The sequence below is a fragment of the Puma concolor genome, chromosome C1, assembly GCF_028749965.1.
Source record: "Puma concolor isolate L17-30 chromosome C1, mPumCon1.1.hap2, whole genome shotgun sequence".
Taxonomy (NCBI): domain Eukaryota; kingdom Metazoa; phylum Chordata; class Mammalia; order Carnivora; family Felidae; genus Puma; species Puma concolor.
This window is the reverse complement of record NC_141674.1, coordinates 10,460,072-10,483,235: the sequence shown is the minus strand read 5'-3', so window position 1 is coordinate 10,483,235 and position 23,164 is coordinate 10,460,072. Positions and strand designations below refer to the sequence as shown.

At 47.3% G+C, this 23,164-nt stretch overlaps 1 protein-coding gene across 3 annotated transcripts in view; it reads right to left on the bottom strand.

Moving 5' to 3' along the window:
* Positions 1–23,164, bottom strand: part of KAZN (kazrin, periplakin interacting protein) — a 1,132,657-nt gene that overhangs the window by 489,926 nt on the left and 619,567 nt on the right. The gene's annotated exons all lie outside the window — the stretch shown is intronic.

The following is a 23,164-nucleotide window of genomic DNA, read 5'->3' as shown; positions in this document are numbered from 1 at the left end:
GCTGATGGCTCAGAGCCTGGAGCCTGTTTCCGATTCTGTGTCTCCCTCTCTCTCTGCCCCTCCCCCGTTCATGCTCTGTCTCTCTCTGTCCCAAAAATAAATAAAAACGTTGAAAAAAATTTTTTAAAAAGGGGGTGCTTGTGGTTTTGTGGTTAAGTTTGGTAACTTGTCGTCTGTAACTTTTTGTACCGCAGGACTTCTGAAATTATTCTGTAATATCCAACACACTTTCGAAGCACCTCCCCTGTCTCCCCCCCCCCCCCCGCCCCACAATATGGAACGACAATTATTGTTATGCAAGACTAGTGCATTGAACCTGAATATAGTCAGGAGAATTAGGAAAAAAATAAAATAAAACCGCACAACTGTAAAGGGGATAGCTTTAGGGAAAACAAAATTGGGCAGCTGTCAGAAGTCTATCTGGCACGCGAGCAAAGACGTGTATATTTTCTGTGGACTGTTTTGCTGTTCCTTCGTTCAGCCAACATGCATTAAGTGACCTCCGTGTGCCGTGGCCAAACGTGAAGTGCTTGGATACAGTGGCTTCTTACTGCCTCAGTTTCCCCAGGGCTAAGAGAAATCCAAGACCCGCAGCAAGGCTGCCATAAATGTTTGTGGCCGAACTGGCCAGAGTCTCACGGGGGGAGACATTTAAGGTCTACCTGAGTTTTCTATTGCCAGAACAAACTCAGCAGCTTAAAACAACAGCTACTTACTGCCTCATAATTTGTTTTTAAGGTTATTTATTTATTTTCAGAGAGAGAGAGAGAGAGAGAGAGAGAATCCGTGCGCTGTCAGCACGGAACCCGATGTGGGGCTCCAGGTCACAAACCGTGAGATCGTGACCTGAGCTGAAATCAAGAGTCAGATGCTTACCCAACTGAGCCAGCCAGGCGTCCCCTACCTCTTAGTTTCTACAGGTCAGAAATGCGGATACAGCTGAGCCGAGTCATCTGCTCAGGGTATATCACAGGGCAGAAATAAACAAACGCCAGTGGACTGTGTGCGTGTTCTTATCTGGAGCTGGGGGTCCTCTTCCAGGCACGTGTGGTTGTTGGAAGAATTCAACTCCTTATGGTTGTAGGACTTCCTCTGGATACTGCCACATGGCCCTATCCATAAGCATTCATGTCATAGGCATTTGCTTCCTCAAAGCCAGCAAGGGAATCTCTCTTGCTTTCTTCAAATACGGACTGGACCCTTTTTTTTTTAAAGGGCTCACCTGATTAGGCCAGGCCCACCCACAGCAATCTCCCTTTTAATGAACTCCGAGTCAACAACTGATTAATGTGACATGTGAAAAATCCCTTTATCTTTGCTATATGATGTAACCTGTTCACACGAATCCCATCATCTCCACAAGCCCTGCCTGCACTTAAGGGAAAGGGATCTCCAAGGGTGGGGCTCTCAGGGCCCTTGGAATTCTGCCTGACAAAGGATGTTTTAATTATAATTTTGCAGTCATGGCCCTGTGAAGGGTCAGAGGAAAGGGCTTTAAACTGTTGAATGGGTGAGGGGACAGATAGGAAGGCTTCCCAGAGGGGGTTATTAAAAAAATTTTTTTTAACATTTATTTATTTTTTGGGGGGGGGAGGGACAGAGAGAGAGAGAGAGGGAGACACAGAATCCGAAGCGGGCTCCAGGCTCTGAGCTGTCAGCACAGAGCCCGACACGGGGCTCTGACTCACAACATCGGAATTTCAGGGGCATACAAACATTCAGACCATAGCACCATATTAAGGAGCTTGAATCACATTCTGAGTGCAACTGGGCGCCACTAAGGGATTTTGAGCAAGAGTGACAAAGCAAATGCGTATTTCAAAGCATAATGTTAGTAGCCGTATGGAAATACTCAAACACAATCCAAGATAGGGAGGCTGGCTGAAAAGCTCTTGAAATAATCTGAGTGAGGAGTAAGGCAGCTGAACCATGGCGAGGTCAAGAAATGCAGAGCATTGGCTAGATCCGATTACTGTTCAGGGCACGGAGCCGATGAGAGTTGGGGGTGAGGGAGAATGAGGTGCCGAGGTGCGGAGTAACTGAGGGTGACTGCCAAGTTCTGGCTTGGGGGTGGGGGTAGTGCCATCCAGTGAGATAAACCCAGGAAGAGAGAGAGTTCGCCATGAGAGGTTTGAGACAACTTGCTATAAACGCTGACTATTCAAGTCTGGTGTTTAGAAGGCAGAGCATGATAGGAGCATCTTATGAACTGTTATTCTCAAAGTGTGGTCTAAGGGGAACACCTGGCCAGAATCCCTTGGGGGTATGCCTATGGGCCAATACACCGTACTAGCCCCACCAAAAAGCTAGAATTACTGGGAATGAGGAATCGTTATTTTTATTAAGCTCCCAGGTGACTCTTGCAGGTGCCAAAGGAGGTCCCCACAGGAGCCACCTAGGCTGAGCTGCACCTGGCAAAAGGGCTGATCAAATTCTAACCGTAGGTGAGTTCTCACCAGATTGGGAGAGCCCTATGAACGGACGACCCGGTGCCTGCAGCAGAAACCCTGGCAGGTTCACATGTGCCCAGGGAGCAGTCATCACCTGACTCTTTTGGCCGCTGTGGGTATGCTTCTGTTACTTTTTTTTTTTTTTTTTAATTTTTTTTTTTCAACGTTTATTTATTTTTGGGACAGAGAGAGACAGAGCATGAACGGGGCAGGGGCAGAGAGAGAGGGAGACACAGAATCGGAAACAGGCTCCAGGCTCTGAGCCGTCAGCCCAGAGCCCGACGCGGGGCTCGAACTCACGGACCGCGAGATCGTGACCTGGCTGAAGTCGGACGCTTAACCGACTGCGCCACCCAGGCGCCCCTGTTACTTTTTAATTTTAATATCTTTGATGTTTATTTATTTTTTGAGAGAGAGACAGAGACAGAGTGCCAATGGGGAAGGGGCAGAGAGAGAAGGAGACACAGAATCCAGAGCAGGCTCCAGGCTCTGAGCTGTCAGCACAGAGCCCGACGCGGGGCTCGAACTGACGAACCGTGAGATCATGACCTGAGCCGAAGTCAGATGCTTAACCGACTGAGCGCTCAGGCGCCCCTGGCATGCTTTTGTTCGATCTGATAGCTCCTCCTGGCCCTCCTGTACCCTGCTACTTAGCAAACATGTCACAGCGCCACTTGTAAGGCTCTTAAATGATCCACAACACCGCCTTCCACAAATCCCCTCCGAGATGAGTTGTCTTAACTAAACACACTCCGGAGTGCTATGCAATCGAGTATTTGGCTTGCCGACCATTCAACTGGCCATCTCCTGCTTTCCACGGGAATCTCTGGAAAGCACTGCCATATGGACATGTGGGAAGAATTTAAGCTCTTTCACGGATAAACATTTACTGCGAGGGATCAGGAAATAAACGCAGGGTGTTCCTTACACTTAGTAGGTGCTCAATAAACATCAGCAGAACTAGGTTGAACCTACCCGTGCGTCGTTCCAGCACTCATGAGACTGGAGAGAAACGCATTTTACTGAACATCAGCTATTTCAGACGCCGAAAATCCGCTGGAAGGCAACTCGGCCAGGGAATCAGAGGATTTCAGGATCGGCTTAGAACATCAATGAGACTCCACCACAGAAGTCCTCAGAACCATTACTACCTTGAGGAGATGACAAGCCTTTTGGAGCTAATCTTGAAGTTTGCTGAGGCTCATACAGTTCAATTTATCCAGGTGAGTCACGTTACAAAATGTCTACAACTTTAGACCTAGTGTCAATTACCCAGAAAATCAAAACCAACAGATGTTTTCCTCACTCCAAATATTTTACATGGGTTCCCCCCGACTTCCCTTATTGTTTGGATTTGGTCTCAGACACTTTGACTCCCAGGCAATTGCTTCCAACCGATTCACCCTTTTCCAAATTAGAAGTTGGTAGCATGGCTAGCTCCAAATTAGCTGGAAGATTTCAATTTATGTGGAATCCAACAGAATGGCAGTCCCACATCCCTGAAGGAGGGGTGGGGGGGATGCTCACCTAATAAAAGATTAAGACGTTACCACTTATCTGGTAAGCAATTCTGTGCCTTTGATGGGGGAATCAATCTCCGGGCTCCTAAGTTTTTCAAAACCTTTCCCTTTGGGGAACCACTTTTTTTTTTTTTTTTTTTAAACAAAGGAGGGATTTCAGGGACTTTCTAGAGCTTTCGAAATGCGGCAAGCATGACGGTCCCATCCCAGGTTGTCCGGATGGCCTGTAGCTCTGGCTGGGTGGAAGCAGGGTTTTCCCACCCTCAGTCGCTGTTTCCGGTCATGTGACCAGCCCCGCCTCACACAGCTGATAGGCCCAGGTGTGAGCACCTGACCTCGCAGCAGCCAATCAAACCATGCTGTGAAACAAGCCTCCCAATCATTTCTTTTATTTTATTCCCGGTCCTGGGCCTCCTGCGTCCTCCCCGGTCTTCTTCAAACGCCTCTTTTGGCCATCTCAGGTTAGCTGCCACATTGCCTGCAAATTAGCGGTAAACCCCACCCAGAGTGGCACCCTGCCACTCCTTTGGGAGATGTGACACAGCTCAAGATTTGCCCCTCCCCCCCACCGCAGCTGATTGGTCCAGCAAGGGACACGTGACCCGTGGGCAGCCACTCCATGGGCTGGCCACCATTGTGTGGGCAACTCGGGTGGAGGGTTTTCCCCAGTGGATGGTGCTGGATGGAACCCACCAGACACCCTCTCTCGGTTGCCGCTGCCGAAAGGGCCCAGAGAAGGGCTTTCTCTCCTCCTCCCTCTTCCTCCTTCCTTCTCTCCCCACTTCTCCTGCTGCCCCTTACGGTTTTCACTGTCACTTAAGGAGCACTTTGTGCCAGGCACTGCCCACAGCACTTTATGTCCTTGAACATGTTTAATCATCACAACAGCCTTGTCAGGTAGGTACTATTATTATCCCCATTTTTTTCCGGATCAGAGACCGAGAGACCACGTAAGTAACGCCCAATCAAGGTCGCACAGTTCTGGGTGGTGGGGTCACACTTGGAACCCAGGCTGTTTGGCTCCCAAGACCGTGCGTTCTCGTGCCTCCCTTGGAATCAGAGCCTGTCAGAGCTTAAAAAGGACCACGGATGTCAGCTTTGCCACCAATCGTCACACTTGGGATTTCACAGACCAGTAAGAATAAGTGAGCAGTGGGGAGGGACACGGGGTTGCCCGCTCCTAATTTCAAAAGATAGGACAACAGGAGTTTAAGAACAGAGTACCACCTTTCCCATCACTGAAGAAAGGCCATTGAGTGAGAGAGGGTAGGACATAGCCTCAGGGTCCTTTGAACTGAGAAAAACCAGCCCCGCCCAGTTCTCTATGTTGACTTATTTTCCTAATTTGCCTGCACAGCAAGTATAATGAAACCCTGACTCAACATGGCTCTTGGGTTGGGTTCTCTTCCAATTTCCCGTATCGCCCGGGAGGAAACAGAGGCCTGGAGGGGGTGAGTGGCTTTGTTGAGGTCACACGAAGAGTGTCAAGCAGACCTCGAACTTGATTTTAGGTGTTTTGATCCTGTGGCTGACCAGTGTGATTTCCAGGGGGCCGCTGTGTGTGTGTGTGTGTGTGTGTGTGTGTGTGTGTGTGTGTGTTTCCCTTCCAAACAGTGAGGACTGAACTTTATAAAAATGTGCTTCTGACCACTCACTGGCAATGGATTGGAAGGTCTGGCCTTGGGCATCGGACACTGGCCTTGATGATTTATAGCATCTTCTGCTATGGGTCTGTTTCAATCTCTACAACTACCAAGTGAGGCAGATAATTCTGCTCCCATTTTAAAGACGGAGCACGGGGCGCCTGGGTGGCGCAGTCGGTTAAGCGTCCGACTTCAGCCAGGTCACGATCTCGCGGTCCGGGATTTCGAGCCCCGCGTCGGGCTCTGGGCGGATGGCTCAGAGCCTGGAGCCTGTTTCCGATTCTGTGTCTCCCTCTCTCTCTGCCCCTCCCCTGTTCATGCTCTGTCTCTCTCTGTCCCCCCAAAAATAAATAAACGTTGAAAAAAAAAAATTAAAAAAAAAATAAATAAATAAAGACGGAGCAGCTTCAGCTCAGAGGGTTTCTGTGGCACTTGTGTGCAAGCCTCCCAGAGGCTCTGACGTCACCTACTCGGAGGGTGGCACTAGGCTGTCCTGAAGGATGGATGGTCAGACCTGCCTTTTCAGGGATGGAGAGGTAATCAACTCGTCCCGAACTGGTTATTTCTTTTCCTCTGTTTTTTTGGAGGAAAGGTCTACGGTTGGTGAGCTGATTCATTCAATATGTATTTACCATCAACTACCTCCATAATAGATCTTTTCCCTTTTCTACTTCTGGCCCCAGAAGGATCTACCCATCCTGTATCCCTGTTACCTTCAGGCCCAGTTCAGCTGATTGGAACATAAAACCCAAGGGACAGGCTTGGACCAATCAGATTCCTTTTGAACCAAGAGATACAAAAAGGAGTTCCAGTTAATAACAGGTGCCTGAGCTCAAAGATCATGTGTCCTTGGCTCACATCTCCTTGGACCTAGAACAACCATTCTGGGCCATGGGCAGAATGAGAAGGGAGAGGAGGCAGAAAGGAGGTGGGTGGACAAGAGGAAAGATGAGGAGTGTGAAGAAAGAAGAAAGAAGAAAGAGAGTCTCGAATCTCTGCTCCCCAGGAGACTTTGGATCCCTTTTATAAGCCCTCCTTTCATCTTGAGCTGGTCTGAGTGGATTTCTCTTTCGTGCAACAAAAAGATCCTTAACCAGGACAGCTTGCTTTGAACTGGATGCTGGGCTAGATGCTGGGACACAGAGTACTACAGATCAGAGCTTGTCAAGAAGCCCACGTTCCAGCCTGGGGCAGAGGATGCCACTTCCTGGATGGACATGCTCACAGGTCCACGCACTGCTGTGTGAACTTGACACCTTTTTATGCCAAAGATGGAGGTTCCAAGACTTTCAACCAAATATCTGACCCAGAAATTTGATCTTGAAAAGAACTAGCATGGCTCCATGTTTGAAGAGAATGAGATACCGCATGAAGCCCGGTATTCCCAATTGGTATTTATCACAAGGGACAGCTCATCCTAGGATCTCTGAACAAACATTAATCCTTGTTGACTCCTTAGGGGCAGACGAGTGAAAAGTACTCAAAGCAAGGATTCTGTGTACCTGCCTCTTGGGAGGATGGGTGGCTCCTGAAGCCAACACGTTACTGGCACTTGAGGCTCAGCTGGTCTATTTCCCTTCTGAATTTTGCGGAAGGTGGTTCTTGGAAGGTGGTTCCTGTTGCTGCCTGGTGTAACACCTGATAAAACGGCACCTCCCCTATTGTGAAATCGGTACTGAAAACAACTGGTGACAAGTCCCCCAATTCAAAGTGAAGAGCTACACTGTTGCATAGTAGAACTAGTAAGAGGAAGGTCATCACCCACCTCCAGGCTACCTAGGAGGAGGTGAGCACGGTTTTATGTTGACACACAAAAAAAGTGCGTTATCACAAGAGTGGCCTTGGGGTCTGGGGAGACTCTTCTCCTGGACGTCAGGGTTTGGTGGTTCTCCCGTCAGCACAAGTCAAATCTGCAAATCTGTTTGGGCTCCTCCAGTGGAGGGCATTTATGAAGGTCAAGTTCTATTATTAATGCACCTGCTGGTTTCCTACTCTGGAGTCAACCAATCACCAACTGTTTATTGAAAGCCAGGCTCTCTAGAAGGGACTGGGAATACAACCATTAATAAGACATATGAGGTCACTTCTCACCTTCATGGAAATCACAGTCTAGGGAAGAAGTTGGAAACTGGTAGTTTGGGTAGGAGAGAGGGCCACTGCACCCTATAGACTGGGCTTTATTTGGCCCTCAGGATGCTCTGAAAACCTGGGAGATCTGGCCACAGAGAACATTGGGCCCATCCCCTCATGGCCATAGTTGGCTGGCCCTGAATAATGGCTGTCTCCTCTAGGTAAGAAAGCTCCCTTCTTCCCTATGGTCCTCACCAAGGCCACCTGTCACATGTCAGGCATCACCATGCTGTCCTCCTTAAAGTATGGTAGAGAGATTTCCTTTTTTTTCTTTTTTTCTCTTTTCTCTCCTTCCTTCCTTCCTTCCTTCTTCCTTCCTTCCTTCCTTCCTTCCTTCCTTCCTTCCTTCCTTCCTTCCTTCCTTCTTTCCTCCCTCCCTCCCTTCTTTCTTTCTTTCTTTCTTTCTTTCTTTCTTTCTTTCTTTCTTTCTTTCTTTCTGAGAGAGTGAGCAAGCATGAGCCGGGGAGGGGCAGAGAGAGAGAGACAGAGAGACAGAGATAGAGAGAATCTCAGGCAGGGTCCACACCCAGCGTGGACCCTGATGTGGGGCTTGATCCCATGACCCTGGGATCATGACCTGAGCCGAAATTAAGAATTGGACACTTAACTGACTGAGCCAGCCAAGCATCCTTCCCTTATTTTCTTGTCTTCTGAAGAGTAGGAAACATAGACCAAAATATAGACCAAGAGGCTCATATCTGTCAAGAAAAATAGCAGAGACCACATTTCTTTGTGAAGCTAAAGACTTTTATATCTATTTTTATGTATTTACATAAATGTTTATTAATTATTATAAGAATACTTAATATGGAAACATGTGTCCATGCCAAACTTCTCTGATGCCTGGACTATTTCACTCATTTATATATCATGTCTCTGGCACCCAAAGATGTTTGAGTTTTTGATCTTTGGTCCAGTGACTTCAAAATTTTTCCCTCTAACTGGTCCCCATTTAGATAGTTGGGGTACACAAAAAACCTTTTCAAATAGCTTCATTTAATGAATGCATAAAGGTTGGGGCCAATGCAGGTATCTCCCACATTGTTCTAGTTGAAAAAGGAGAGGTGTAGCAGGTGTTGGGGCTAATTTAAGATTCACATTGATTTCTTTTCATATTCTCCTTCCTGCGGTCTGCTAAAATTTCAACTTCACTATTTGCTCATGGTATTTCTGCCTTTGTTGGTCTTAGCACAGATTCCTTTTTTTTTTTTTTTTTTCCTTTTTCTGGTGCTATTTCACTTATAGCTTTATTTTGCTAGCTGGATTATTTATAGACTGATGCAGTCCTAAGAAGTTCCTATCCCCGCCTGCCACTCTTGGGCATAAAATGACGTGCCATTTATTGCTTTATGAATTGGTGACAAACTGTTCTTTTAAGACAAGTTAGATCAGCCACACAAGGGTCCTTGGGAATAGTTAGGACTGGGAATGAAGAACCACCTATTAGTAGAACCAGGAATCAGAATGTCAGAGACAAATGGGCCATGGGAGCTCATTTGATCTCATTGTCTCTTCTTAGAGATGGGGACACTCAAGAGAGGAGCAAAGGGGCTGAAGTCACCTGTTTCCATGGCCATTATTGGAGGAAGGTACAGACAGGATTTCTTCCAGGCACAGTTACTTATTTGACAGGGAGCTAATATCATTTGGGGCAAAAGCAAGTATAAATTGAGGAAAATGTCCTGGCAAAAACATTTTTTGGTCTTTCATAGGTACGTGCGAAAAGAGAAAAAGAGAACATTTGACTGGCTTAATGTTTAAAAGATTTAGTTCCAGGGAGCGCCTGGGTGGCTCAGTCGGTTAAGTATCTGACTCTTGAATTTGGCTCAGGTCATGAGCTCATGGTTTGTGAGATCAAGCCCTGTATCGGGCTCTGTGCTGGTGCATGGAGCCTGCCTGGGATTCTCTCTGCCCCTCCCTCCCAAAAAGAAATTAAAAATAAAAATAGAAACAAACATTAAAAAAAAAGGAGAAAGATCCAGTTCCATACCTCCATGAGCCCCCCCATATAAAATACACGTGTACATGTGTATTAATGTGCCCCACGTGTTTAACAACCGCCTTTCCTCCCTCCCACATACACAAAAAAATCCGTGACCTGGGGCATTTGCCAGTCTCTGTGGCGTCACTCCTACCCTGTGGCTGGTTTTGAGCCACTGATAACATCACTGCATACGGAGACGGGAAGCCCCGCACACAACTGGCTCTTCGCTGTAACTGTTTTTGCACGTGTATCGTTCAGAGACAACCTACATCTCAATTTCAAAGCAACTTTCCAACCTCTGTAGGTTACAGAAGTAGGAGGCGGGCCCGATGTCCACACCACTGTTCTGTACAAATGCTCAGGTCAGTTGTTTAGACAGTCAGCAAACACTGATGGAGGGTCTCCTGGGTGCCTGACTTGCGTTGACCCTACAGATTCAGGAGTGAACCGGATAGATACAGTCCTCGGACATTCTTAGGGCTGGCCATCAGGAAGAACTCAAAGAATTCTGTTAAAATAAGGCAAACGACTCTCAAATGTCTAGGAATCTTTTTTTTTTTTTTTTCTTTTTCTCCACTGAAGACTTAACAATCCCAACTTTCTTGCACAACACTTAGACCTCCGGGGATGTCAGAAAACATTCCCATTGCCCAAACAGCTTTAATGTAGATTCAGTGTAATTCCTGAATTAAAGCTGCTTCCTACAGACTGTTAGGAGCGGAGGCATTGCTCACCAAATTAAACAAAGTGCTGAGGACCCACCGCTGCAGAAAGGGTGGAGATCTCTTATTTCTGGCTCTTTGGGAAAATGCATCCATGGCGAATCACCGTTACCAGTGGTTGCTAAATGATCTTTTTCGCCTCTGTTCTACATCGGTGTTGCCAAAAGACCGTGTCCCCTGTGCCCTTGCCCCGCAGGCTGCAGATAAAGCCACCACAAGGGGAGCTACACAAGTTTTTCTTGTACGAAGCTTTGGGCAGGTGCAGATTTGCGGTGCGAGCTCTACGCCCCATTCAACTGCTAATTGGGAAGAGGACTTCCATCCTTGGGGTAAAGACAGTGGAACTGCACTTGTCATTGATGACAAGCAGGTCAGAGACCCAACCCCAGAAATCTTGGAGTATTTGATGATAAAGCCTCCACGGCTATAGCTATCGCTGTTAACAACTTGCTCTTTGAAATAAACAGAACCCCTAAAACGAGCTAAGCAACTCTCACTGTAGCAGGATTGGGGGCAGAGGAAGGCGGTCTTTCCCATTAGGTGCATTCAAAGGTACAACATTTTGGTGTGTGCAGTTCTGGGCTGGCTTGTGACTCAGTGCTTATGTACGAATAACGGACTGCGAATAACGATCTGTCATCATAGCTGAGGCTTAGTTAAAGGGCTTCAGGAAGCAGGAGGGGTTTCTACCAGATGAGTCCATTTAGACAGGAGATGGCAGTTTTAATCTCATTTTAGGGGATTCCCGGTTCATGAAAATGTGGACTCCACTGCACAGATCTTTCTAGAGACCTCAAGTACCGGATTAGTATTTCTAAAACGCTTCACTCTGAATTGTCTTTGTCTCCTTTAGGTCCTATCGTAAGACTTTCGAGGATGATGCTGGTGGAGGGGACCACCTGTTAGAAGTTTCAAAGGGGTCACGGACGTGGGTCAGCTTATCCTACCAATTCCTCTTCCTTTGGCTTGAAAGGGAGGGAAATGAAGAGTGACATTTTTGAAACACCCCTCGGGGAAAGTCCTCCCATCAAGAGGCAGCTAAATTCAGCCGGGTGTGGGCCCCTGGGCCACCTGGGGCTCAGCTGTGAACCGACATTAGATGCATGCGCCTGGGTGATACAGAGGTACGATTCAAGCCCCCCGAACTCTGCCTAGGTTCACTGCTCTTTGCTTTTCTATCTGTGGTGGCTGGGGCTGGAGTCGTGTACGAGCTGGAGGCTGCCTTTCATTGAATGCCACAGGTGTCATTTCATATCCACACACCGCAATGTTTTGTTCTTCTCAGGAACCCAGTATCGTAGCAATTACTGTCCCCATCATAGAGATGAGCACACTGAGGCTCAGAGAGGGGCACTGGTTTCTCCAAGCTTCCTCAACTGGGAAGGGGCAGCATCAGGACTGAAACCCAGACCTATCCTGCATTTTCTTATTCCTAGAAACAGGTTTGGCACTTAAGCAAGGGGATGGCTCACTGGCTGTCCCTCCCGGTTGCACATTAGAATCCTATGGGGAAGCTTTTTAAAAAACACCAATCGGAATTTCTGGAGATGAGGCCAGGCGTTGGTCATTTTAAAAGGCTCCTCTGGGTGAGTCCAATGTTCGGCCCGGATTGAAAGTCACTGGTCTAGCCCAGCGGTTGTGAGATCATGTTTGGATTTGAGTTGCCAACCATTCCAGATGGGCAGTGGTACAACACTGCGGCATTTGGGGGCCCTAAGCCCAGGAGAGGGGCGTCAGATCATCAACCCATGCAGCGCAGATAAACTTGCCTACTGAGCACCGATGAGTACCTTCGCTAGCCATGTGGTCCTGGGCTAGTCACACGAGCACTTTGAGACGGAGTTCCCCCATCAGAAAAATGGAACTTGTGCCCTCTTCCTCGCAGAGTTCCAAGGCCACGATTACAAACTGGTTACCAAGAACTGGCCCCGGGCCACTGCCCTGTGGAGTTTCAGAGGCATGGAGTTGTGTATGGTTTTGAATTAGTTGTCAAGCTTTAAGAATCAGAAGGTTATACGTGAAAATTTGTATTTGTGGCTTCTCTTGGAAAACCAGAGATGTGCCTTGGAGCCTCAGTTTCCTCATCTCTATAAATGGGATCTGTGGTTCTGATGGGCACGGTCTTCTAAGACAGAACCTGAGCTTCCCTTTTGACGGGGCATGCTTGTCCTCGCTTACCCCTGGCCCCACCAGCCTCATTGCCTCACACCAGCCCAGATTGTTTATTTTGACTCCTGGAGTGGTGCAGGGTGAATTAGTGACCCCCTTCGGAGCATTAAATTAGATTATATGTGTATATATATGTGTGTGTGTGTGTGTGTGTGTGTGTGTGTGTGTGTGTATAATTATCTCATTTTTTTAATGTTTATTTTTGAGAGAGACAGAGCATGAGCAGGTGAGGGGCAGAGAGAGAGGGAGACACAGAATCTGAATCCGAAGCAAGCCCAGACTGACGCGGACGCATTCCTGGGGCTCTCCTCCAGCTTTTGCGACGGGAGGAAGGAACCCCCTTGAGCATAGCCTTGGTTCTCCCAGACCCAGTTGCCACAGTTTCTACCAGACAACACAGGGAGCGGTTTCCCTGGCAACCCCCAAGTTGCCGCTTCAGGTTGGCACACTGCCGTTGTGAACCAAAGCGGCTAGTTGCCGGAAGGGGACGCGGCGGTGTGGAGGGCTAAGCTGGGGTTTGGGGCCCCAAGATGGCGTCGCAGCCCTCACGACCTGCCGGCTCTCTGTGCGGGGCCTTGTAGCCTGCAGGGTGGCCTCTGCTCGCCAGCCCTGAATCTCTTCCCAAGTGATATAATAATAGGAAGTGAGATGATGGTGTCCAAGGGAGAGAGGCTACCTGTTTGGAGGAACCCTTGTTCTGCCTCTTGAACAGAAAGCATTCTGAACTATTTATATTCCAAAGGATAAATTACATGCATTTTAGGGGCACCGAAAGAATTATTCAGGTTGTCAGCTTTGAACCAAATCCCAGTCAAGGGCACTCAGACAAATGTGACATTAAGAAAGAGAGGAGGGAAGGAAGGAAGGAAGGAAGGAAGGAAGGAAGGAAGGAAGGGAGGAAGGGAGAAAGGAGGGAGGAAGGAAGGAAGGAAGGAAGGGGTGAGGGAAAAGAAAAAGAAAGGAAGAAGAAAATAAAATAGTGAAAAAAAAGAGAGGGAGGGAGAGGCCCTTTTTGAATTTTTAAAAATTTGTTTAAGTTTACTTATTTATTTTGAGAAAGAGAGGAGAGAGAGAGGGCACACACAAGCAAGGGAGGGGCAGAAAGAGAGGGAGAGCGAGAGAATCTCCTGCAGGCTTCACACGATCAGTGCACAGCCGTACGCGGGGCTCGAACCCACGAACCGGGAGATCATGACCTGAGCCAAAGCCCAGAGTCAGACAGACGCTTAACCAACTGGGCCACCTAGGTGCCCCATGGAGAGGCCCTTTTTAATGTTCTGAAGGCGATACGCAGAGAAGGTCGATAGCGTCACGCGTCATGCTGCTTTCTCACCCCACGGGGCAAAGGAGGGATGAGAAGGACTCCAGGCAGCCATTAATTCTCTTCCTAATCCCTGGGTGGATTAGACCTGTACTGCCCTCCTTCGGTAATCACCTGCCCTGTGGTTAAAACCTCACTAGTGAAGGGCCTTGCTGTTTGGCTGGGGTTGGATGCAGCTTGAGGACCAGGAGGGGTGGCTCCGATGCCTCAAACCTGAAAATGACTCCACTTAACTCCCCGCCACCAGCTGACTCACCAAAATCTCAACCCAGCCTGCTATTAACATACCGAAGGCCTTGACCTCAAAAGGAATAACACTCAGAGCAGATAACACTACACATTTGCTGTAGGGGTGCTTTGTTATTTGTGGCCAACCAGCCAACAGATATTTATCGAGTGCCTTTGTACAAGGTGCCGTGCACGCACAGATTGCACACAGCTTAGCATCTTTACAGAATACTGGATTTGTGCCAAGACTAGCTGCATAAATAGAGATGCCCCAAATCCTCTACAGGGGTTTAATTTGACTCCCCCCCATCTAGAGAGTGCAGAGTTTTACAAGGAGAACGGCACACCAGTCAGCGTTCCTTGTGGTGAGGAAGAGGAGGGGAATCATCTTTGCTGTGATCAGAGACCTGCCCCCCCCCCCCCCCCCGCCCTGTAATTTAGGCGGTTTGATGAACACTGGCTTGGTGATAGGTCCGAAGTTGATTGCCAAGGGGCAGAAGAGTAATGGGGCTGATGAGCTGAAACCCACGGGGCCTTATATTTTTATACTTGTGATATACTTAATGTAAATGGACATTCAGATTTATGTTTATCTATTTGCATTTCAATTTACAACCAGAACGCTTGCTGGATGAAGTAATATTTCTGGAGAGCAGAGAGGTGTGAACAAAACAGAAATAATGGGAGAAGGAACGCTTTATAAAGATGCGGGGTGGGGGGACGCTGGGTTTGGCGAAGGAGAGGAGGCATTGCTGGAGACGGCGCAGGGAGCCTCCTGGCTGGAGGAGAGCTGGGGACAGGAGGCTTCAAGAGAACCAGGCATGGGAAGGGGTGACCATCCCTCTGGGCCGGGGGTCTGCCTGGCTGCAGAATTTCAGTCTGATCCTGGGGGTTGTGTCTGGCTAAGCAGGAATGGAAGCTGAGGGAGGGTGCAAGCTACAGCTGGGACAGGACTGGCCCCTTGCCCCATCAGGGTGAGGTGCCACCCCAATCTCCTCAGCCTGCACACGGACCTCTCCCCAGCAAACATTTTACACGCCCAGGACATAGAATGATAGGAATGCTGGCTGAGGTTTATGTAGAAATCAGTGTGTGACAAGCACCTTATGGTAATGGGTTCATTTCACGCCAACAGCGAAGTCCCCGTGAGGAAGACATTCTCACGATCCCCTAACAGGAGAAACGGACCACCTAGGTGGTGGGTCAGAAGCTGGTTGTCAAGGGAAAGAAGAATGGCGGGAGCAGATCTCATTACGGTAGGAGGAGGACATTGGAGTCTGGAAGCCAGAGACACGGACGGGGGCAGCCCCGGTGTCTCCGGAGCTTGTAATCCGTGGGGCCAAGGGTGTTAGCCAAAATGCTGGGAAGTCCTGGTGTGCCACACCAGCCACCTCCTTTCTTGCTTCTTGGCCCAAGCTGTCCCCGGGGATGCTCTCTGCCTCGCCCATCTCCTGAACATTCACCCGCCGTCACGACTCGGCTCAAACACCACGACCTCTGTCAAGTCCTCTCTAGTTTAACCCCCATTCATCCAGACCTGGCCACAGGGACAAGGCTCAACAAGGCCACAGGGCTCAACACTGACAAGCCACAGCCTTCTCTTCCTCCCACTGTCATCATGGAGTCGGGACCGAAGACTTCACAGCAAGGACTGACCTGGTTTACAGTCCCATTGCCTGTGCTGTGCTCTCCCCTGGGTAACACCCTGTCTGTGGGTTTTGGTAACCAGATACCCTAAAGATGGCATTTGCTTTTCTTATTTGCTGTCATAAAAAAAAAAAAAAAAATGAGAGGAAGGGAAGTCAGGCTGTTCATGTTTTGGCGGCTGCTAATGAACTTATTATTTTTTTTTATTTAAAAAATTTTTTTTTCAACGTTTATTTATTTTTTGGACAGAGAGAGAGCATGAACGGGGGAGGGGCAGAGAGAGAGGGAGACACAGAATCGGAAACAGGCTCCAGGCTCTGAGCCATCAGCCCAGAGCCCGATGCGGGGCTCGAACTCACGGACCGCGAGATCGTGACCTGGCTGAAATCGGCCGCTTAACCGACTGCGCCACCCAGGCGCCCCATGAACTTATTATTAAAAAAAAAAAAAATTTTTTTCCCTAGTCTAAATTAGACATCCCTTCAAGCAGAAAGAATAAGTTGTACCCACCGTTGACTCTGGCACACTGGGAAGAAACAAGATAGAAAAAAGAAAACCACCCCAGAAATATATCCATTCTGCTGCGGACTTACAGAAACATGTCAGTAGTTTTCCCAGCCTCAGGGTATTTGCATTTTCTGGTCTATCTACCTGGAACCTTTATACCCGGATCTTTACGGAGCTGGCTTCTGGATCTCTTGGCCTCAGGTCAAATGTCTTGAACACCTTCCCTAATGTTGTTTCCTGTTCCATTCGCTTTGGCATTCTCTGGTTTTCATTCCCCATCCCCCACACCCCCAGCATTTCTCTCTCTCTGAAAACCTATTTTTTTTTGTTTTCCTTGTTTATTGTAGGACTTCCCACGAGAGACGAGTTCCATGAGGGTAGAGGACTGGTTTGTCTTTTTCACTTCTGGATCCCTGGATCCTAGACAGTGCCTGGCACGGTTAGGTGCTAAAAAGAAAGCACGCGTTGAAGGAGAGAAGCTCACACCACGCGATGGGTGTGCTCCGTAACAGGTGGCACAGGGAGGATTTCATAAATTGAGCCGTGAACTAAATAAATAGCCGAAGGGACTTCCATTTCTAATCTGAAGACTCTCCTGCAACAAAACATCCAGAAATTTTGGACCAAAGAGAACAAATCCCTTCTCAGATGCTTCGTGGACTTTGCGAGAAAGTAAGGGAAATTTCCGAGGGCCAAACATAAAGAAGAAGCTGAAAACCAGAGTGGTAAGCGGGGACTGAGGCCACGGCTGTCGGGGGGGTTGGCAATCCAGTTACGCACCCAGGAGGCTTGGTTTTCAGTGGAGATGGGAGACGGGTCTTGGACCTGCCCAAGGCGGGAAGGTGGAGCTGAGGCCACTGCTCACCTGGGATTCTTAAAGGCTCATGGGTCACGGCGGGAAAGTTTACCTGTGCCAACAGGGATATGGCAAGTGCATGGTCTGTTCTGTGCCAGATACAAAAGCATCGCCCGGAGAATTCCTGACCACAGTTTGCCCACTCGTAGGTTTGGGGTTCAAATTTACGTTACCCATGGGGTCCAGGAAACCTCCAGATGAGAAAGGAATACAAAACAGTCTCTGGCTGGTGCTACCCTGTGTCTGCACCACAGGTTTGTGTAAGGGGGGCGGGGGGTGGGCAGAAGCCTCCTTCCAAAGCTTGATCTTTAATTTACTTCCCCTCCAGGGACATAAACAGGGACATTCCACCGGCCAGAACTGTTTCTCATGCACCGCCCCTCTCCCAGCTGCAAGGAGACTCATGGGCTGAGTATTTTTAGCAGGGCACAGGGCTGAGGGAATATTTTGGATTCTGCTCACAAGAAAGAAGGGGGAGAGGGGGAATGGGCACTGGATCAGAAGCGTGTTATCGCACACTAGGTGTAAAGATCCGAAAGACAGAAGCTCAGATGACATGATAATATGATTATCTACAGAGGACAACTTCAAAGACTCCACCGAAAAATTATTAGAATTAATAAGTGAGACCAGCGTGTACGCTCTTACGAGACTGATATACAAAAATTAATTGCATTCCTATAGACAGGCCACCATTTGTGAGACCAACAGAAACACCGAAGTATCTAGGAATGAATTAAATAAGATGTATGCAAGCCAGTTATGGACGAAATTATAAAACTATTCAAAGACACAAAATGAGTCTTAAGTGGAGAGACCGAGCATGTTCGTGGGTGGGAAAAGCCAACAGCATAAAGATAGAAGGAGCTAATATCTTAACACTTTACAAATTCCACTCTATCGTGATGCCTTGGAAAACTCTTAACATGTATACTGTCGACAATGAAAGGCTTTCCCCAGCAGCCTTCTCTTAACAGTGAAAAGTAAGAAACAGTCTAGTTTCTACCAACAAAAGAATATAAGTAAACTTGGGATATTCGTCCTGTGAAATCGTCTACAATAGCGCGGATGAAGGACCCACAGTCAACGTGCCCACAAGGATGCGTTCTAGAATAGAGTGTCAAAGGAGGAAAAAGACAGTACAGGTCTGCTTATATATTCAAGATACGCAGAATAGAATCATATATTGTTGAGGGACACAATGCTATGTGGTGAGATGATCGAGAAAAGCTGAAAATGATAAGGTCGGGGCTACTTCTACAGTGGGTGGAAAGAAGAACCTCACCAGGTTGGTGAGGGCTGTAGAGGGTAGCTTCCAATGTGTCCCTTGTGATTTAGATCTTAATTTGAGCAGTGGTTTCATGGATGCTAACTGTAGTATTCTTTATTCCCTCCCCCCTTTTTAAAAATGTGAAATATTTAGGGGCACTTGGGTAGCTCAGTCGGTTAAGCATCCGACTTTGGCTCAGGTCACGAGCTCACGGTTTGTGGGTCCAAGCCCTGTGTCGGGCTTTGTGCTGATAGCTCGGAGCCTGGAGCCTGCTTTGAATTCTGTGTCTCCCTCTGTCTCTGCCCCTCCCCTGCTCATGCGCGCGCGCGCTCTCTCTCTCTCTCTCTCAAAAATAAATAAACATTAAAAAAATGAAATCTTTAAAAATAAATGTAAAAACTTAAAATTCAAAACCTTAGGGAAACTTGTTTTGATTCATGTAATTAATTCACAAACGATCTTCACTTTAAAGGTTTTGTAAAGATGGTCTACTCCAACCCTTCTTCTAATAGATGCCTACACTCAGGCCGGGAATGACAAAGTGAGATTTTCACAGATCCGTGACCAGTTAATGGCAATGTCGAGACTAGAACTCAGGTCTTTCCTTATATAGAACCATGTTTTACATGAAAGACCTCTGCAATTTACTAGTTTGGTAGGGTAGTATTTCTACTTATTGAATTTCTTAAAACAGGAGAATACGGTATGCCAAATAGGAACAGGAAATAGCCAAAGGTAGCTTGCATCGAGAAGGTTAAGGAAGGGGCGTGTGGTTGGCTCAGCTGGTTGAGTGACCGACTTCGGCTCAGGTCATGATCTCACGGTTCGTGTAAACATTAAAAAAAAGAAGGTAAGGGGGAAAAAATGCATCATTATACTCTTTCCGTTGGGAAGAGCTGGTGCAGGAAAAGTCACTTGGGGTTGAAAGTTTCTGCCGATTCTGCGATTCTCTGTCTGGGATTCAGAGTGGGTTTGAGCCGGGTGACTGTCCCCGGCTCACTCAGTAAGCGTCAGCAAGTCCCCGACATCTCAGAGCCCCACATTCCCCAGGTGCTCAGGAAGAGGACTGTGGTTTTAAAGGGAAAGTCCAGATCCAAGGAAGGGTTTACTATCAGGAAGTAAGGCTCCAGCTAGAACCCTTTCAGGAAGTAGGCCGCTGTAGTAGGAAAGATGCTTCTTGAAAAAAAAAAAAAAAAAAATTCCCCAAAGTTGATTTGCCAAAGCTGATAAATATCCTCCACATCTGTTCATGTAGGGGTGCGGGGCCTGATTTTTCTAGGAAAGTCTATTTAGACCTCGACACAGATTGCATTTCTTTTTAAAGCAACAAGAGTGATAAAGTATCTTAGTATAAAATCAATAGAAAGCAGTTTAGTGGCCTCTGAAGTCTCGCAGGCAGGCTCTCCTTTTAGTTCTTTCTACAGGAAAGATCAAATGAGAAGTTACCAGCTTCCTTGTGTGTTTTAGTTATTTGTTACGTAAATCATGGGAAAAAAATTGGGAAATCACTTAGACCTGGGGAGGGCTCTTCTCTGCTCCTAGCACCTCTCACCCCCACCCCCAACCCATAAAGGATTAAAAAAAAAAAAAAATAAGGCCCACACATTAAGCTAGTCGACAGGACTGAGGACCCGGGGGTCGTTTTTCTTGGGCACTGTGGCATTATTTCTTAAGCTCTGGAAGAAAAAAAAAAAAAAGAAGTTGGTTTCCATTTTGTCCCTGGAAGCTGTTCTCCCCGTCTATCACGCAACCAGAATGAAAGGCGGCATTAAGACTGCTCAAAAATGATGGGCTACTGACAATTATGTGAGAATAGTGTAGTTGGAAAAACTGTAGGAGGGAGAGAGAATGTGCTTGGCTGCCATTTATGCCAGACGAGGGGAGAGGACTGATAGTCCGGTTCAGGTGTAAGAACCTATCTGTTTTACGTCATTGACATTTTACATTCGTGCTTGTGAAAATGTGAAAGTCAATTGCATACGAGCCTCTATATCATAACGATGTCGGCTCGCCCCTGGGGGTGGTTCAAGAAACCAAATATTTCTGGTTCCCCCAACTTTTAGGCACATGGCAGGCTCACATAGCCGTGTCTCAGCGGACCTAAGCGGGGCCGTGTGATAACGTGCAATGAAATATGAGCAAAAGCCTCGCGGGTCGTTTCTGGCGGAAGATTTAAGAGCCCGTACGTCTTGCCATTTTCTCTTTCCTTCCCTCTGATGTGACATAACAAACAGGGGGATGCTTCTTTAGCTTAGTTTTCTGAGTGGCTTCAATGAAGAGAGATCCCTGTCTAACCTGTGCGGGCATGCAGCATGAGTGAACAATAAAACTGTTTTTTCTGAAGCACTGAGATCTTATCCTTTATGTTCTGTAGCCCTAGCCTCTACTGACAGGTACGCACTTATTAAACTCTTGATATGGGTCAGGAAATACACTAAACATTGGCATACGGATCATCTCATTGAATTCTTACAACGCGGTAAAGTGGACACAATAATTACCCTTCTTTACTGATCCAGCGTCACGGGCACCATGACCTTAAGTAATTTGCCCAAGGTCATTACGTGGTCGAGCTAGGATTCTAATTCATCTGTCTTCAGAGCTTGCAAGGAAAACCACAATGCTCTACAGGCCGTTTAGGGAGGCTGGAGTGTTGCACGTGGGGAAGAAGAAAGAACATTCTCTAACACCAATTTTTGACCACCTCCCTTCCCACCTTGCTCAGCCCCTCCCCCACTTAATAAAGGCAGCGTGTTAGTAAAGTCAATGGCACCATGGGCCCAGCTACGCGAATGCAGGGTAGAGCTTCCCTGTCCCTGAAGAACAGCCTGAGTTTCTTTATAGGGACAACCTGGAAAATAAATAATGAGATCATAAGCAATAGCTCAGGGCATTTCGTGGGGGAACACATCCGATACCAATGATCAGGTTGGTCCGATATGTATTGTATCGGACCCTTTGCTAATGGACTCAATATCCATTAGGACACGGTTCCTGAGTGTGTGTGCTGAGCAGTATAAGAGGGCTACTCCCTGGGAGAACGGGGCGGGGGGCACTTTGAATAGCACGGGTGTCCAGGAAGGCTGCATTGGGCGCCAAAGGGTAAGGGATATCCTCTGAGCATCCTTAGATCCCCCTCAATCCCTTGTCATAGAAATGATTCCAAGGGGTTTATCTGAACTCTTCCTGAAGCTGGTTGAATTTTTAGCCCATACTACCTCTCGCTGCATAAAGACAAGTTGTTTAAAATAGGTCCTCCTTTAATTTATCCTAGAACACTCTTTTTTATGTTCCCAGGCAAGAAGGGAAACACTGGTATTTTTGAAGTTCATTAAAAAAAGGCTAAATTTTTCCCTTGCGTATCTTTAGGATTTTTGTACATTTGGATCCGACCCACTCATATTCTTAGTCACTTGGGGTGAAGGGGAACTTATTTTATCCCCTTTTCACAATTGCGAGAAGTGTCTCTAAGAGGGGACCAAGAAAGCTTGAGCAAACCCAAAGCCCCCAAACCTCAAAATGGCAATTTGTGGTTTGTCTACACCACAGTTGTCGGGACTTCAGACACCCTAAGAAAATCTACAAGACTAAAGGAAAAGAATCCTTCAACTTGCTCTTCAGAAAACTCTATTCAAGCATTTTCCAAATCAAAGGAAGACTGGGGGGGTGTTAGTTTCCCCCAATTATTCTCTTGATAATGAGATTTTCTTTAAACTTCCAATTTCAAATGGTGTTATGTAAAAAGGATATGAGCTCCCTTCTCCCAACCTTTGAAAAGCCTGTTCCAGAATCGGTTGGGAAAAATATACATTTCACAAAGCCATGAAAATAATGATCCTTTGCCTCACACAGTCTGATTACACATGTTTTTAGACCCAGTCGTTGAGAATCAATCCATTATATTAATAGGCCCACAAAGTGTATGAAGATGAGTGGAAACCTACAATTAATTGTCGTACTAACAATGCCTGGGTGGTCCTTTCATTTAATTGGTCATCTAATAACATGATTCCTTGTTTGATTTATTTGTTTACACAAGCAGCTCTAATACACATAACTTTCCATTTTCTTATTTCTAGCGTATGAAACACTCCTCGTATAGCAGTCTCCAATGACCCGATGCTGCAAAAATGGATGGCTCTCCCATTAAGATGGAAATGACTATTGCACAAGACCCATAATCTTGTGATTCGTTTGCCACTGAACCAGCGCAGCAAGACTGAAGCAATTTCTGGAACAAAATGAAGGGGGGTGTGCTGGAAAACAATAAAGGGGACTCCACCCATGTGAAGGGGGCCACCTTTTAATGAGCTGAGATAATGTTCCAAGGGTAGCTGTGAGCCACTGCATGCCCAGGGGGACAGGCATTGCCACTTTTGGTCTTCCAGCTCTCTGGGAGGACTGGCTTACTCTGCGTGCAGAGCCAGAGGACTAATGAAGTGGGCATTGGGGCAGCTCTGGAGCACCTGATCAGTTACTGGTCAATTATTGATCGGGTCAAATTCTTACATCTTATCAACGCAGGAATGGCGGAGTCCTTCACTCTTCTAGACAATGACATACCTTCATTTCCCTGACCAAGAGTACTTATTTCTAACATCGTTTGTCGATGAACAAATCCTGCTGTAGGCTGGAGGGCTGATGTGACCACCCCTGGAGTCTGCATTCATAATCCAGGCTCCTCAAATACCACTTGGCTGCCCTGAGAATGTCAGTT